We start from the raw sequence: 12,744 nt of genomic DNA on the forward strand, positions 1-12,744 counted from the left end.
GTCAGCTGTGTGACACTGATCAAGGCACTTAGCAAAATGGTGCTCTGAGGAAATTGGGATAGTTTTCTTAGTGGTCTCCTAAACTTCAGGAAGTCTCCAAGGTTTTCCAGTACTTGGGCTAGTCAGAAAGATGAACTTAGTCAGGAAACAGGATGGTCTGCAATTTAGCACAATTCTACAAAATATTAAGGCTCATTGTTAGGCTGCATTGTGACAAAATCTTGTGATCCCCGAGGACTTATTCTGAACCAAAAAGACCACACATGAATCAGCTTGAGGATACTTAGTTAAGGATTCCACCCAGTCAGTTGGAGGCTTTACAATGCATCCATTTTTTGGGAGGACATAGGGGCAGAATATTAAGCTAAATGTCCTGACACACAAACTGCTGTTTCCTCTTTAAGCTGATACTGCCCATTTTGCAAGGCCTAACATACATTCTAAAAGGGGAGAATTCAGCCTCAAGTTCCTCAGCTGCACATACAGGTAACAAGAAATCACCAATTGAGATTAGGGTGGAACACACTTGTTGGTCACAGCTTGGGGCCCTAGAGGCTGGGTGGCACTTGCGATCTGGAATGTATCCCCAAGGTGAGAGCCAGGATCATACCTTTTCTAACTACTCTTCCTTTACTGAGAATAACTGGTCCAGACTCAAGCCATCCCTAGTCAAGAATGAAGTGAACACCTATGAAAACCAGAGGGTGATTTTTGAAACAGATCTACTCAATGAAATTTGTCTTTATGGATGATAATCTACCTGTACTTAGGCTTACACAGAATGCTGTTCCACTGGTCCCCAGATGAGAAGCCCCTGAACATGTCCATCTACTAAGGCATAATGTTGGGTATTGTATGATTCTCTTGGTTTAATTTCTCCAAGTCTCTTGGGTTTCTAATACCATGTCAAGAATGAAGCCCCATTCCCAAGTAAAAGTATGATTAAAGTTCATGAAATTAGTATTGTTTTTATCTCTGATGTTCGCATCACCAACAATGTGCCTAAAATTGACTCCTGCAATTCATACAGAGTTACTAGTACAGGTGGCATATATAAATAAGACTGTTAAAGTCTTTTTTATGAGACCCTTTGCTCCCATTATTATTGTAACTGTTTTCATATCCTTCTTCCACATTGCCCCCAGTACTGCCTACAAATCTTGGTATTTTATGAGCATCTCTCAGCACGCAAGACACTGTAATCACTGGGTGTAATAATGTCAATGATCAGTGCTACTTTTGCTTTATTTTTTGAACTGTTTAATGGGTGATCACATGTGATTTTTTCATCACTCTCATTAATGCTTTGGGGCTCAGGTTCCCAATGTTTCTCAGCTACTTCAAAACAAACCCAATGCAACAGTCTTGCCACATTATTATGTCTTTCAGTACACAAGCCCTCTACCATTACTGTATCACACTCAGCAACAAGATGCGTGACTGTTTCCAGTTCTATTTTACAGAACCTGCATTTGTCCATTTCTCCCACATGTTCATGGGACTTTTGTAAGCCAACATGTATATAGTGCACTATCATGGATCACTAATATTAGCCATTCATCTTTTGGTTTAAATTCGCCTTTCCTTAACCATTCTTGTATCGGATCCTGATCCACATGAGGTTGTTCCAGGAGTTTTCTGTACTTGCAACTATATGCCTTTTCCGCATTTCTTGCCTTGGCATCTGATCCTTCTCATTTTTTTTTTTTGGGGGGGGGGGCGTCACATTCAGTTGCTGCCTGATTTTTGTCAACTTCTGCTTGCTTTCCATTCCCACTTTACACAGACATGCTTCTGCTAAACTAAGCAAGGAAGTCAGGTTTTATTTGTTCTCTTTATGTTTCAAAAACTTTTTACTATGTTTGGATCTGGTGAGGTCAGCAGATAAGTATGCAGTCCTATGACTGCAAATCTACACATTAAACAATTTCAAGGAGGCCCATACCTCCCTTCAGAATGTGGGATATATAATCTTGGTACCCACTGATTTTTATGCATTTCATAAGTTTGAAGCATTTTTCTTCTTTCCCTGCCAACTGATGAATACCTTTTGGAGCCAATCACCTGAAAAGTGCATCTTAGAATAGGAAAAGTAAATGGGTTTATAGCTTGGACTTTTCCTAGATGTCAGGGTTGTTTTCAGTATTAATTTTAGCCTTCTAAAATATTCCTTACGAAGATTTGTTCATGCTTTATTATCAAGCCTTCATCAGTTCTCAAATATTTATATATTCCCTCCTGCTCAAGTTCGTTTATATCACTTTTACTGGTGCCACATCTTTTCTGTTTTAAATATTGCTTTTGCACATTTATCAAGACAAGATGACATTCTTATATCATAAGAAAGTTTTGACCACTTTAAACTCATCTGATGAGCTATACAGTTTTAAATCGCCCACAAAAAATGATGAGATGTCATTACACTTTGTTGCTGTATGCCAAATTTTAACCATGACCTAATTTAAGTAAACAGCTTAATATGTTAAGGGCAAGACAGAGTCACCCTGGAATCTCCCCTTTGAATTTTTAATCATGGAATAATAAATTGCCCTTTATCATGGCTTAAATGCAAAGTGGTTTGCCACTGTATCATGGTCACTTTCAACTAAGGGTGCATCGTATACATCTGTAAGCACTCCTTTATCCATGAATGTGGGATGCTGTCAAATGCAATCTATCCATGCCATACTTGGTTATAATGGAGAATTGCAAAAGGAGAATAATCTAACAAATGATCCTTTGTTCCATAGGACTTTCTTTTGTTACCATTCTGTTCTATTACCATTATTGAGTTTTCTTCTAAATGACTATAAACTCAGCACCAATTCCAGCATATGGTTTATACATCATTGGAAAGTTATTGGTCTAGTGTTTAGGATAGCTTGCAGGTTCACTCACCGTTTTTTTTTTTCTTTTCTATCCATTCAACATCTTTACTTTTCACACTGTCTTTATAGATATTTCTACAAAATGTGTCTATTTCTTCTTTTCTTGGTGGTGTTTCTATTCCTTTTGCATTGTTTCCCAATTCTCTAGAAAACTTTTTTGGGCTATCAGTGAATTGCTTATTTTGTACTTTTCTTGTAAATTTCTGAACATGAGCTACATTTTTTCTGCTGCCTGTTCTAATACCTTTAGTTTATTGTTTGCAATGGTGTACAATAGATTCTGGTTTGGTCTAATACTGCTTCTGTTCCCTCTTCTATATTCTTTTAACAGTGAGACTTCTTGTCTTAATTGCTTTATATTTTTCTCTTTTCGATACTTCCATTATGGAATTTGCTTTCTTCCCTTCTTTTCACTTACTGCCCCTGCATTTTTGTGGTAAGACTGTTATTAATTTAGCTGTACAGTAATATACACTATTTACTTCTGTTATACCACATGAATTTCTGTTAATAGTGTTGATTACCGTGCTCACTTGTTTTAACAGATTTCTAACATTTTGGGTCTTTTTGACATTCTGTAATCTATGTCTTTTCATCGATCTTAATATGTCTATCCATCTCTCTTAAATCAAGCAACTTTCCCTTAAATCTTTTTGTTATAAGCTGAAGGCACATTCATTATTCTGCAGTTCCAGTGGACATTCGACAGAAAGTTCCGGAACATCAGGTTGTGACATTCTCTTCAGCCACGTCCTGCTCCATCCTTTGAGCTTTGATATGGGAACTCACTGGCCTGTTACTCTACATTGGCTGCAGAGTTGCCACAGTTTCCTGCTCCTTCCCGTGCTGTGAAACTCCAACTGATCTTTTCTATTGGTTTACTACTAAAGGCTCCAGAGTATCTTCACGTGGCACTAATCAGATAATTCCCATTCTACCCGTTTCTCCTTAGTTTGGGGACTCATTGTTCCATCGTGCTGTGATGACAGAGTTGGATTTTCTGCACTAAATCCTGTACTTTGCAGGTAATCCATAACTTCAATTTCTATTTCTTTAACTTCTCCATTGGTAATCCTCTTTTCGACTCCTTTGTTTTATTTTTTGTGTTGCAAAATTTTCTATATCCAGATGCCTTTGCCAATATTCCTCTTCAAATATCTTTGGTGCTGCTTTTTTGTATTGATTAGCTTTGTTTTATCTCTTGCATAAATATTGCTCCATATAAAATCTTTTTCATGTCCATATTTGTTCTTCAGATAACTCTAGTTCCACCTCATTCCATTTTCGGAGTCACTGTTCCATATGCTTTAGCATTTCTACACAAAATCCTTCATTTCACAGGTATTCCATAACTTCAGGTTCTGTTTAATTTCTAGTTTACTAATCTTCTGTTTTACATACTCCCTTTGTGATCTTATTTTCTGTATTTTGAAATTTTCCATATCTGTGCACCTTTGCCTGTATTCATCTTCAAATATCTTTGGAGCTGCTTTTTTGTATTGATTAGTTTACTTTCTCCTTTGCATAAATATGGCACCACATAAGTGCTCTCTCACTCTTTCCCATGTTTCTTATTTTGTATTTATCAAAAATCTCTAGGTTTTGTTCTTTACATTTTTGCACTTTTTTTCAGCTTTTTTTTTCCTAATGGCCCAAGGTTTCTTGGTCTATATAATCTTTTTTAGAAATCTACTGTAGTAATGAAAACAAATTTGCATTTGAAGGTTTTGGCAGTCTTTCTTGTGCAAGTATTTTTCTTTCCTCTATTTTAATTCTCCTTAACTATTGTCAGAAATTGGAGGTGTGCAGAAAGTCAACACAGTAGCTATAACTTCTGGCTTGGTAAACAGACCATCTTACTTGTGGATGAAGCATGACTGACTTCCGTTATATGCCAAACTCTTATTCTGATCTGGGTTTGCAGGTTTAGTGTGATTTCTGTAACACTGATAAGGAATATTTTACTGTATGGGTTTACTGTTTATGTGAAACACAGTTATTATATTACATGGTTGTTAGTTTTCATCACAATTAGATGTATGAGGTGTACACAGTCAACAATGTAACCATAACTGTTGGGTGGAGGGAATTGGCTGTAGATTAATGCAATTTATCCTCATCTGCTCAGTTTAAATAGTATGCCTTTACAGAACTAGTTTTTATCTGTATGATGAAAGATGGAATATTTATCTAGCTACTGTGTGTGAAGCAAAGTTGAAACTGTCCCTGACTTCTTAAAATGTCTCAGATTTTGACTCGTATGTTTGGTCTTTTCTTCAAAAATCTGTAATTTTCTGGCAATTGTTGAGGATTGCAGTCACTCAATGACAAAGTTTCAGATTTCCTGTCCTACAGAAAATGCACAGAAATGCAAAAACTGCTATTCAACAATGTTCTCAGTATTTAAATGGCAAGGTGGAAATTATGTCTGAGTTAGAGCCTTTGCCACAACTCTCTTACTAAGAGGTTGAGATGTATTTTTCATCATAATCAGAAAAGGTGCATTCTCTTAAAGTGGCTATAATTGCGAGCTGGAGGGCTGTTTGCAGATGAAAGAAACTTTTCCCCGTGTGTTCAGTTTAAACAGTCTTTCTGGCTTTACAGGATGAATGTGCACTTGTGTGAAGTTGGAATACTTTACTTTCTGGCTACCGTATGTTGGGAAATGAGCTTGAGATACATACTGTGATCATAATTTATTTTTTACCACCATCAGACATCTGAGGTGTACACAGTCAATGTGAGAAGGTGGATGTCTGTAGATGAGAACAATGTTTAACTTGATTACAGCAATGTCATTCAACTCTAGCTTTTCATGACTGGTGTGCATTTGTGCAAAGAAAGTTGGAATACTCGACTGTGGCCCCTTTTTTTAATTATACATTTGAAGAGTATAGAGCCAAGTGGCAGTAATTGATGGGCATGGACACTGGCACATTGTCACAGGTCTTCTAAAGAGGGAATGTTTTGAAACGGTCAACTTTTTATAAAGTACATTTTGTTTCATTTTTTGCTGGAAAAAGAAGTTATGCCTTACCATAATGTTCCATCTGTGTTGCTCTTCTTTCATTCATCACTGATGGGCTCGGTTCCAAGCCCTTGGAACAGAGTAGGCCTTTTTACCAAGCTCACACCAGTTTGCTAGAGATAGAGAAGTAAAGTAGAGGCCACTTCTGCGCACATACCCTAGGACACCACTTGGACCCAAAGCATCCCCCAGGAGCCTTTGGAGGGAGGAGGAGGGTGGGAAGTGATGAATGAAAGAAGATTAACAACATAGATGGAACGTTATGGTAAGACAACTTCTTTATCTGATGTTGTTAATCTTCTTTCCATTCATCACTGATGGGAAAGAACCCCAAGCTACCTTGAGGTCCATTGCGCAGCCCTTATGGAACAACATTTGTGAGAACCACTGAGCCGAAGGCAGCTCACCCTCTCGAGACCAGGTCCAATTTGTAATGATTGATAGAGGTATGACACTTATCCCAAGTAGCTGCTGTGCAGATGTCATCCATGGAAGCCCTGGAATGGGAAGCTACAGCTGTTGCCATAGATTTACTGGAGTGAGCTTTAACTTTTGGCTTAGGTTCATTACTGAGTGAATAAATTAAATGTATGCAGTCCCTTAGCAGTTTTGATAATGTAAACTTGGAAACAACCTTTGCCGTTCTGGGTTCAGAAAAGGAGATGAAAAGCTGTTCAGACTTATGGATAGGTTTGGTCCTGTCTAAAGAAGATCTCAATTGTCTATGCATGTCTAAAGAATGAAGGCAGTACTCTCTCCTCTATTGGCAAAATTCAGAACGAACACTGGTAGGTCCAATGGTCTGGTTCATGCAGAATTCAGAAACAACTTTGGGGAGAAAGGATAGATTCATCCGAAGTGATACTCTGTCTTTAATAAAGACCAGATAGGGCCTCTTGATACACAATGCCTGCAGCACTGAATCTCTTCCGGCAGATGTGATGGCTACCAAGAACAAGGATTTCTAAGACAAAAAAATTATGCCACACTTTGCAGAAGGTTAAAAAGGTTTCTGAGTCAAAGACTGAAGGACTAGAGTGAGATTCTATGGGCTGTCTGACAGGAGGCCTAATATGAGAAGTCCCCTTGAGAAAAGCCTTGCAAATGCGTAGAGAGATAAGAGGGGTGCCATATATACAACTGTGGATATGGACAACTGCCATCGTACGGTAGAGGCAGAGGCTCCATTATCAAACCCTTAGCCAAGTATTGAAGCAAAGCAGTAACTGGAGATGAATACAGGTCTAGCATGTTATCCTTGGACCAGACAAAGAATATTTTACATTTATCCTGATATGGTCTTCTGGTGGACGGTTTATGAGAGGCCAGAATGATGTCTCGAACAGGCAAGGTGAGATTAGCTTGCCTGGCTACTAGTGGAAGTGGAGAAACCAAGTTGTCAGCTTGGGACTGGACAGATTTGAGTGACTCAACCTTTGGCGGTGAGTAATCAGATCTTGTCGAGAGTCCAGAATCCAGGCGGGTATACTAGGTGAGGCTGAAGGAAGGGGAACCAAGCTTGTCGAGGAAAGAAAGGGGCTATGAGGATCATCTTGCATCTCAACCGAAGAGCTTTCTTTAGAAATTGTGGGATCAGAGGGATGGGAGGATAAGCTTAAAGAAGTCCCATGGATCAAAGCACCCCTTGGTGGCTCCCCCCTCTGGGAGAAGTACAGCGAAATAGCTACTGCACTTGGTGTTTGATGGGGAGGCGAAAAGATCACAGCAGGGCTGGCCCCAGTGGCTGAAGATTGCTGACTCCACCTCGGGGTTGACAGACCACTCATGAGACATGAGGATGCATCTGCTCAGTTTGTCCCCAATCACGTTGGAGCTCCCCAGGATATGCGTTGCTATCAGAAAGCGGTTGGAAGCTATCTTCCACTGCCAAATTCTCATGGCTTCTCAAAACAGGGGGGTAGGATTCGGTTTCTCCTTGCTTGTTGACATACCAGACCACTGACATATTGTCTAATTGAACTGCAATTGTCCCGGATGGGAGAGCCAAATAGAAGGCCTGCAACACTAACAGCACAGCTCTTAGTTCCAGGACATTGATACAAGGTGGGCCTCTGAGGTAGATCATGTGCCTTGGACAGTCTTTCCCTGGAAATGGCCCCCCACCCAATCAGGGAAGCATCCGTGTTCACAATGGTTATGGGCTGAGGAGGTTGAAACAGATGACTCCAAAGATCTACACCTGGTCTCATCCACCAAAGCAGGTCCTGTTTGCAGGAGTTGGTTATTCAAATCTGGTAATCGAGGGGATGATAGTTTGGGAACCATTAACACAGAAGGAGCCATTGCAGAAACCACATATGTAGCTTTGCTAGAGGCACTATTGGGATTGATGCTGCCATAGAACCTAGGGACTGAAGAAATTCCCTTGCAGAAACTGTACTTTGAGAGAGAATCACCTGGAGTCGAATCCTCAAGCGATGAAGTCTGTCAATTGGAAGTGATACTAGACCGGACTGAGTACTGAACACTGCTTTAATGAACTCTATTTGCTGTGTAGGGATAAGGTTTAATTTCTCCCAATGTATCATTATTCCCTACAATTTTGCCAGAGAGAGAGTATGATGCAGTGCTGTTACCAGAAGATGCTCAGTGTGGACGGTAAAGAGCCAGTCGTCCAGATATGGAAATGCCCGGAATCCTTTTAGTCTCAAGTGACCTGTTACCACTGCCATGCATTTCATGAATACTCTGGGGGCTGTAGAGAGGCTGAACAGCAGGGCAAGGAATTGATAATGACTGGCTCCTAGCCAGAAGAGAAGCAGACTCCTGGAGCATTTGTCCATCTTGATATTGTAATACACATCCCGGAGGTCTATACAGCACATCTAATCATCTTCTCTCAAAAAGGGGAGAAAGGACTGAACCATGACCATCTGGAATTTGGTTTGGGTGACAGACTTGTTTAAGCTGCTGAGATCCAAAATGGGGTCTCCAGTCCCCTGTCTTTTTTGGCACCAAAAAGAATCCGGATCCACGCTGGTCTGGTGGGACTGGTTGGATGACTCTCTTGAGACAGCTTTATAATTTCTGAAGCTGCTTCTTCCCTTTGACTGGGTGGAACGTTGGTAAGTTTTCTTGGAAATTTTGGCTGACAAGAAAGGGGAATGGTGTAATCTCTGGTGATAATGCTCTGCACCCAATGATCGTTGGTGATAGACTGCCAGGCAGCTTGGTGCAGAGAGAAACAACCTGTGATTGCTTCCAGAGGTAAGCAATCGGGCTGCTCCTCAGGAGCACTGAAAAGGCTGACCAGAAAGAGAACCCCTGGAGCCTTAGTTATAAGGACCTCCTCTGCCTCTATAGGGGGGAGTCTTCCAGAATTGTTATCCCCTCTGCCTCTGGGAATATCATCACCATGTGTGGTATGGAAAGGGCCCTGAGATTTCTTATGCCACATTTTTCCACTCCTCTGATTCCTGGAGAAGGTACACTGAGGGTTGGAAAACTGTAGGCTTATGGCAGGAGTGGGTTTTTCCATCTTGCTTGAACCTGGCTAGCGTGTTCTTCACTTTGGAAGCCAAAAAGGGATGAAGCTTCGATGGGAGCATTCAGAAAGGAAGACTTAAAGGGATCCGCGAGGTCACAAATGTGCATCCAGGCATGATGCCTCATAATGCCCTAACCCGCTGCTCCTTCGGTCGCATGTGACAGCAACCTCATGGACGAGTTGGATATTGATGCCAGGGTTGTGAGCTGAGAGGTCACTTTGCTCCTGACCTCATCAGACAACTCTCCGAGCGTCCCAGAGAGGTCAGAGATCAAGTCCCTCTGAAGCCTTGTAAAATGTGCCAAATAATTCCGGGACCATATAGCAAAGGTCCCTGAAGCAAAAACATGCTTCCCAAGTCTGTCCACTACCCAGGACTCCCTGTTGGGCGGGTGGACAGCAGGACTTTCCTCAGCCAAGTCCTTTTTCATGGCCACCGCCACCACCATAGCATCAACTGGTAACCCTTTGGACCAATGCGGGTTTCTCCTCGAGAGGGGAAAGAATTTTGTCTGGTCTCTGAGGGATCACCTCAATGGAATAAGGGTTCTTCCACACACGCTGCACGATGAGCGGGATGAGCTAGTCGTCAGGCGGGGTCACCCAAGAGGTACAAGGCTGGGTGCAAAAAGCCTACAGGAACATGGACTCCTCAGACAAAGGGTTAGAGTGCTTCCAGTCACCTCTCTGCTTTAACATTTCCAGGATGTCTCTGAAGGAGACATCATCAGGAGGTGATCATGATCATAATCAGTGTCTTCCTTTAGGGACTCCTCGGGTGAGTCCATGTGCTGTCTTCTTGCACATCTTCTTTCAAAGGGGCTCCTCGTTGTGGGTCTCGGAGGAGGACTTGGAAGAGTGGGTACTCTGAACAGGGGTGTCCTGCAGCTTTTCTGCCCAGTGTCCCTGGGGGGGGGGGGGTCTGTGACAGCTGTAGCTCAGGGAGTGAAAAATGCTGTTCCGACATCAAAGGAGTGCTGCCAGAGGCAAGAGCCCTCTCCATCACGAGGAAGGCAGGCTGTCTGAAGAAGGATGGGAGCCCGGAACCCAGAAAGCCAACCTCAGGACGAGGGTCACACCCCATTTAACGAACCTGCCCCAATGGATGGAGCCTCAAGCAGCATCGGCGTGGATGCGGCTATCAGCACTGATGACAGAACCGAGGAGAGAGGCGGTTCCATACCCCGGACCGACGTGCCCGTCCACCAATCCTCAGATTGAGGAAGGACCAGTTCAGTGGGAACCAAAGGGGCAAACTTGGAGCTGGAGGGAGGTGCACCACAGGTGCCAAGGTGATCGGTTCCAAGAAGGATGTCGGAGATGAAGGCTTTGGAACCGAGATGGTCGAAGGAGAAGTGTAAGATGAAGTCCGTGGATAAGGCAACCCAAGTCCTGCAGGTGTATGGGTCTTAAGAGAAAGAGGGAATCCCCCTGGCTAACAACACCTGGTCTACAAGATGCACCACGTCATATTCCAAAAGGCTCCTGGTCAATCTACTGGATACTCCACATGGAGAGTCAGGATGTTCGAGTATGGGGCTATACGCTTGGCCCAGAAATGGATCTATGGAAGGGGTGTATCAGGTCCATGGTGCAAGGTCTGCTGGCACCAAAGTCTCTAATTTCAAGACCGGAAGTAAAGGGGTCATGTCCAGTGAGGTCGGTACAATGGTCTGTGCTGAAATAGTACTCTGAGCCGAAACTATCAGTTCCAAAATGGAAACTTAATGGCGTAGTCAAAGGTGTGCTCTGAGCCAACATGGCCATAGGTGCGGAAGTTGAAATAGGTGAAGTAAGGTCTATGATCGGTGGCAGAGGCAGAACCGGTGCTGAAACAGGTGCCAGTATCGAAGGTTTTGAGATGGTCAGAGCAGAACAGGCAGATTTATGCTCCGAAGATAACTTTGGGACCTTTGATTTCCCAGACTTCCTCCGATCACTCGATGGTGAAGAAGGAACACAGTGGGATCTCTTTTTGTCCTTAGATGGAGGGATTGAGAACTCCATCGCAGAAATGGTCTCTGAGAAGGCAGACTTAAGTAACCCTTTCGGAATAAGTTTATTTTTGTGCTCATTAAGAGTGCATTGACTGAAACTCTGACAAATGTCACAAGGAGGCTACATCGAAAGGCGGGGCACTCCCAAACAGTATACACAGTCATCATGAAACTCACCATTAGGTAAACTGCCCTTACATGAAGTACAATGCTTAAAACCTGAAGTACCCTTCTTATCCAACATCTTGGTAGACAAGTACACCACAGGCCAACTGTATAATCCAATTATATTGAAGTCAACTCCATTCAAAAAGTCACAAATGTAACAATACACTATGAAGAGGAAGAGAGGGAAACACCTGAATAAGACAACGCTAGAAGGTTAAACAGGAGAGACAATAACAACTATGGTATTGAAGAAATACCACAAAGGTAAGGGAGGAAGGCTGTACCAACGATGGCACTTGAAAGTTTACCAATGGTAACAATGGGTAGAGGGGAAAATAGCCAGGTTAAGCAGAAGAAAAGACAGTAGAAATACTAAATGCTTAATAAAATATGAAGATATCCAAACTTTTTCACACAAATATCAAAAAAGTTTCACTTAGATGAGACCTCGGCTGAAACGCAGCCTTACGGCTACACGGCAAACAAGATCTGAGGTAACAGGGAGAAGGGCATTTTGGGTAGAAACTTAGCTCGAGCGTTTTTTTGGCTGGCACGAGCTTGATAAAAAGGCCAACTTGTTTCCGAGGACTCAGAACCTAACCCATCAAGTGATGAATGGAGAAGATTAACAACATAAGATTAATATTTAAAACTACTCAAATATAAAGCAAACACACATTTTGCTTTGTTAAACAATACACAAAATTTAAAACAATCTGGTAGGTAAGTATACATTTAAAATGATCAGAAAGGTTAAAAAAAAAAAAAAAGATGAGAAGAGATCGTAGCAAGGCTGACCCCATGCAAGGAAGATCTCCTCCGCTACTGACTGTTTCAGAGACCACTCATAAGGCATCAAAATGGCCTGACTCAATCTGTCCGCTAAAATGTTGGACCCCGGGGATGTGTGTTGCTATCAGAAACCAACCAGTGGAAATTGCCCATTCCCACACTTTCATGGCCTCGCGACATAGGGGGTAGGATCTGGTTCCCCCTGCTTGTTGATATACCAGACAACCGACATGTTGCCTGACTGAATTGCAATCAATCCAAGAGGGAGGACTGTGTGAAAGGCTTCCAATGCTAAAAGCACTGCCCTCATCTCTATAACATTTATGTGCAATTTGGTCTCTGACTGGGACCATGTGCATTGGA

This window comes from Protopterus annectens, chromosome 2.part1 (genome assembly GCF_019279795.1).
Source record: "Protopterus annectens isolate FY-2018-M chromosome 2.part1, PAN1.0, whole genome shotgun sequence".
NCBI classification, from domain to species: domain Eukaryota; kingdom Metazoa; phylum Chordata; order Ceratodontiformes; family Protopteridae; genus Protopterus; species Protopterus annectens.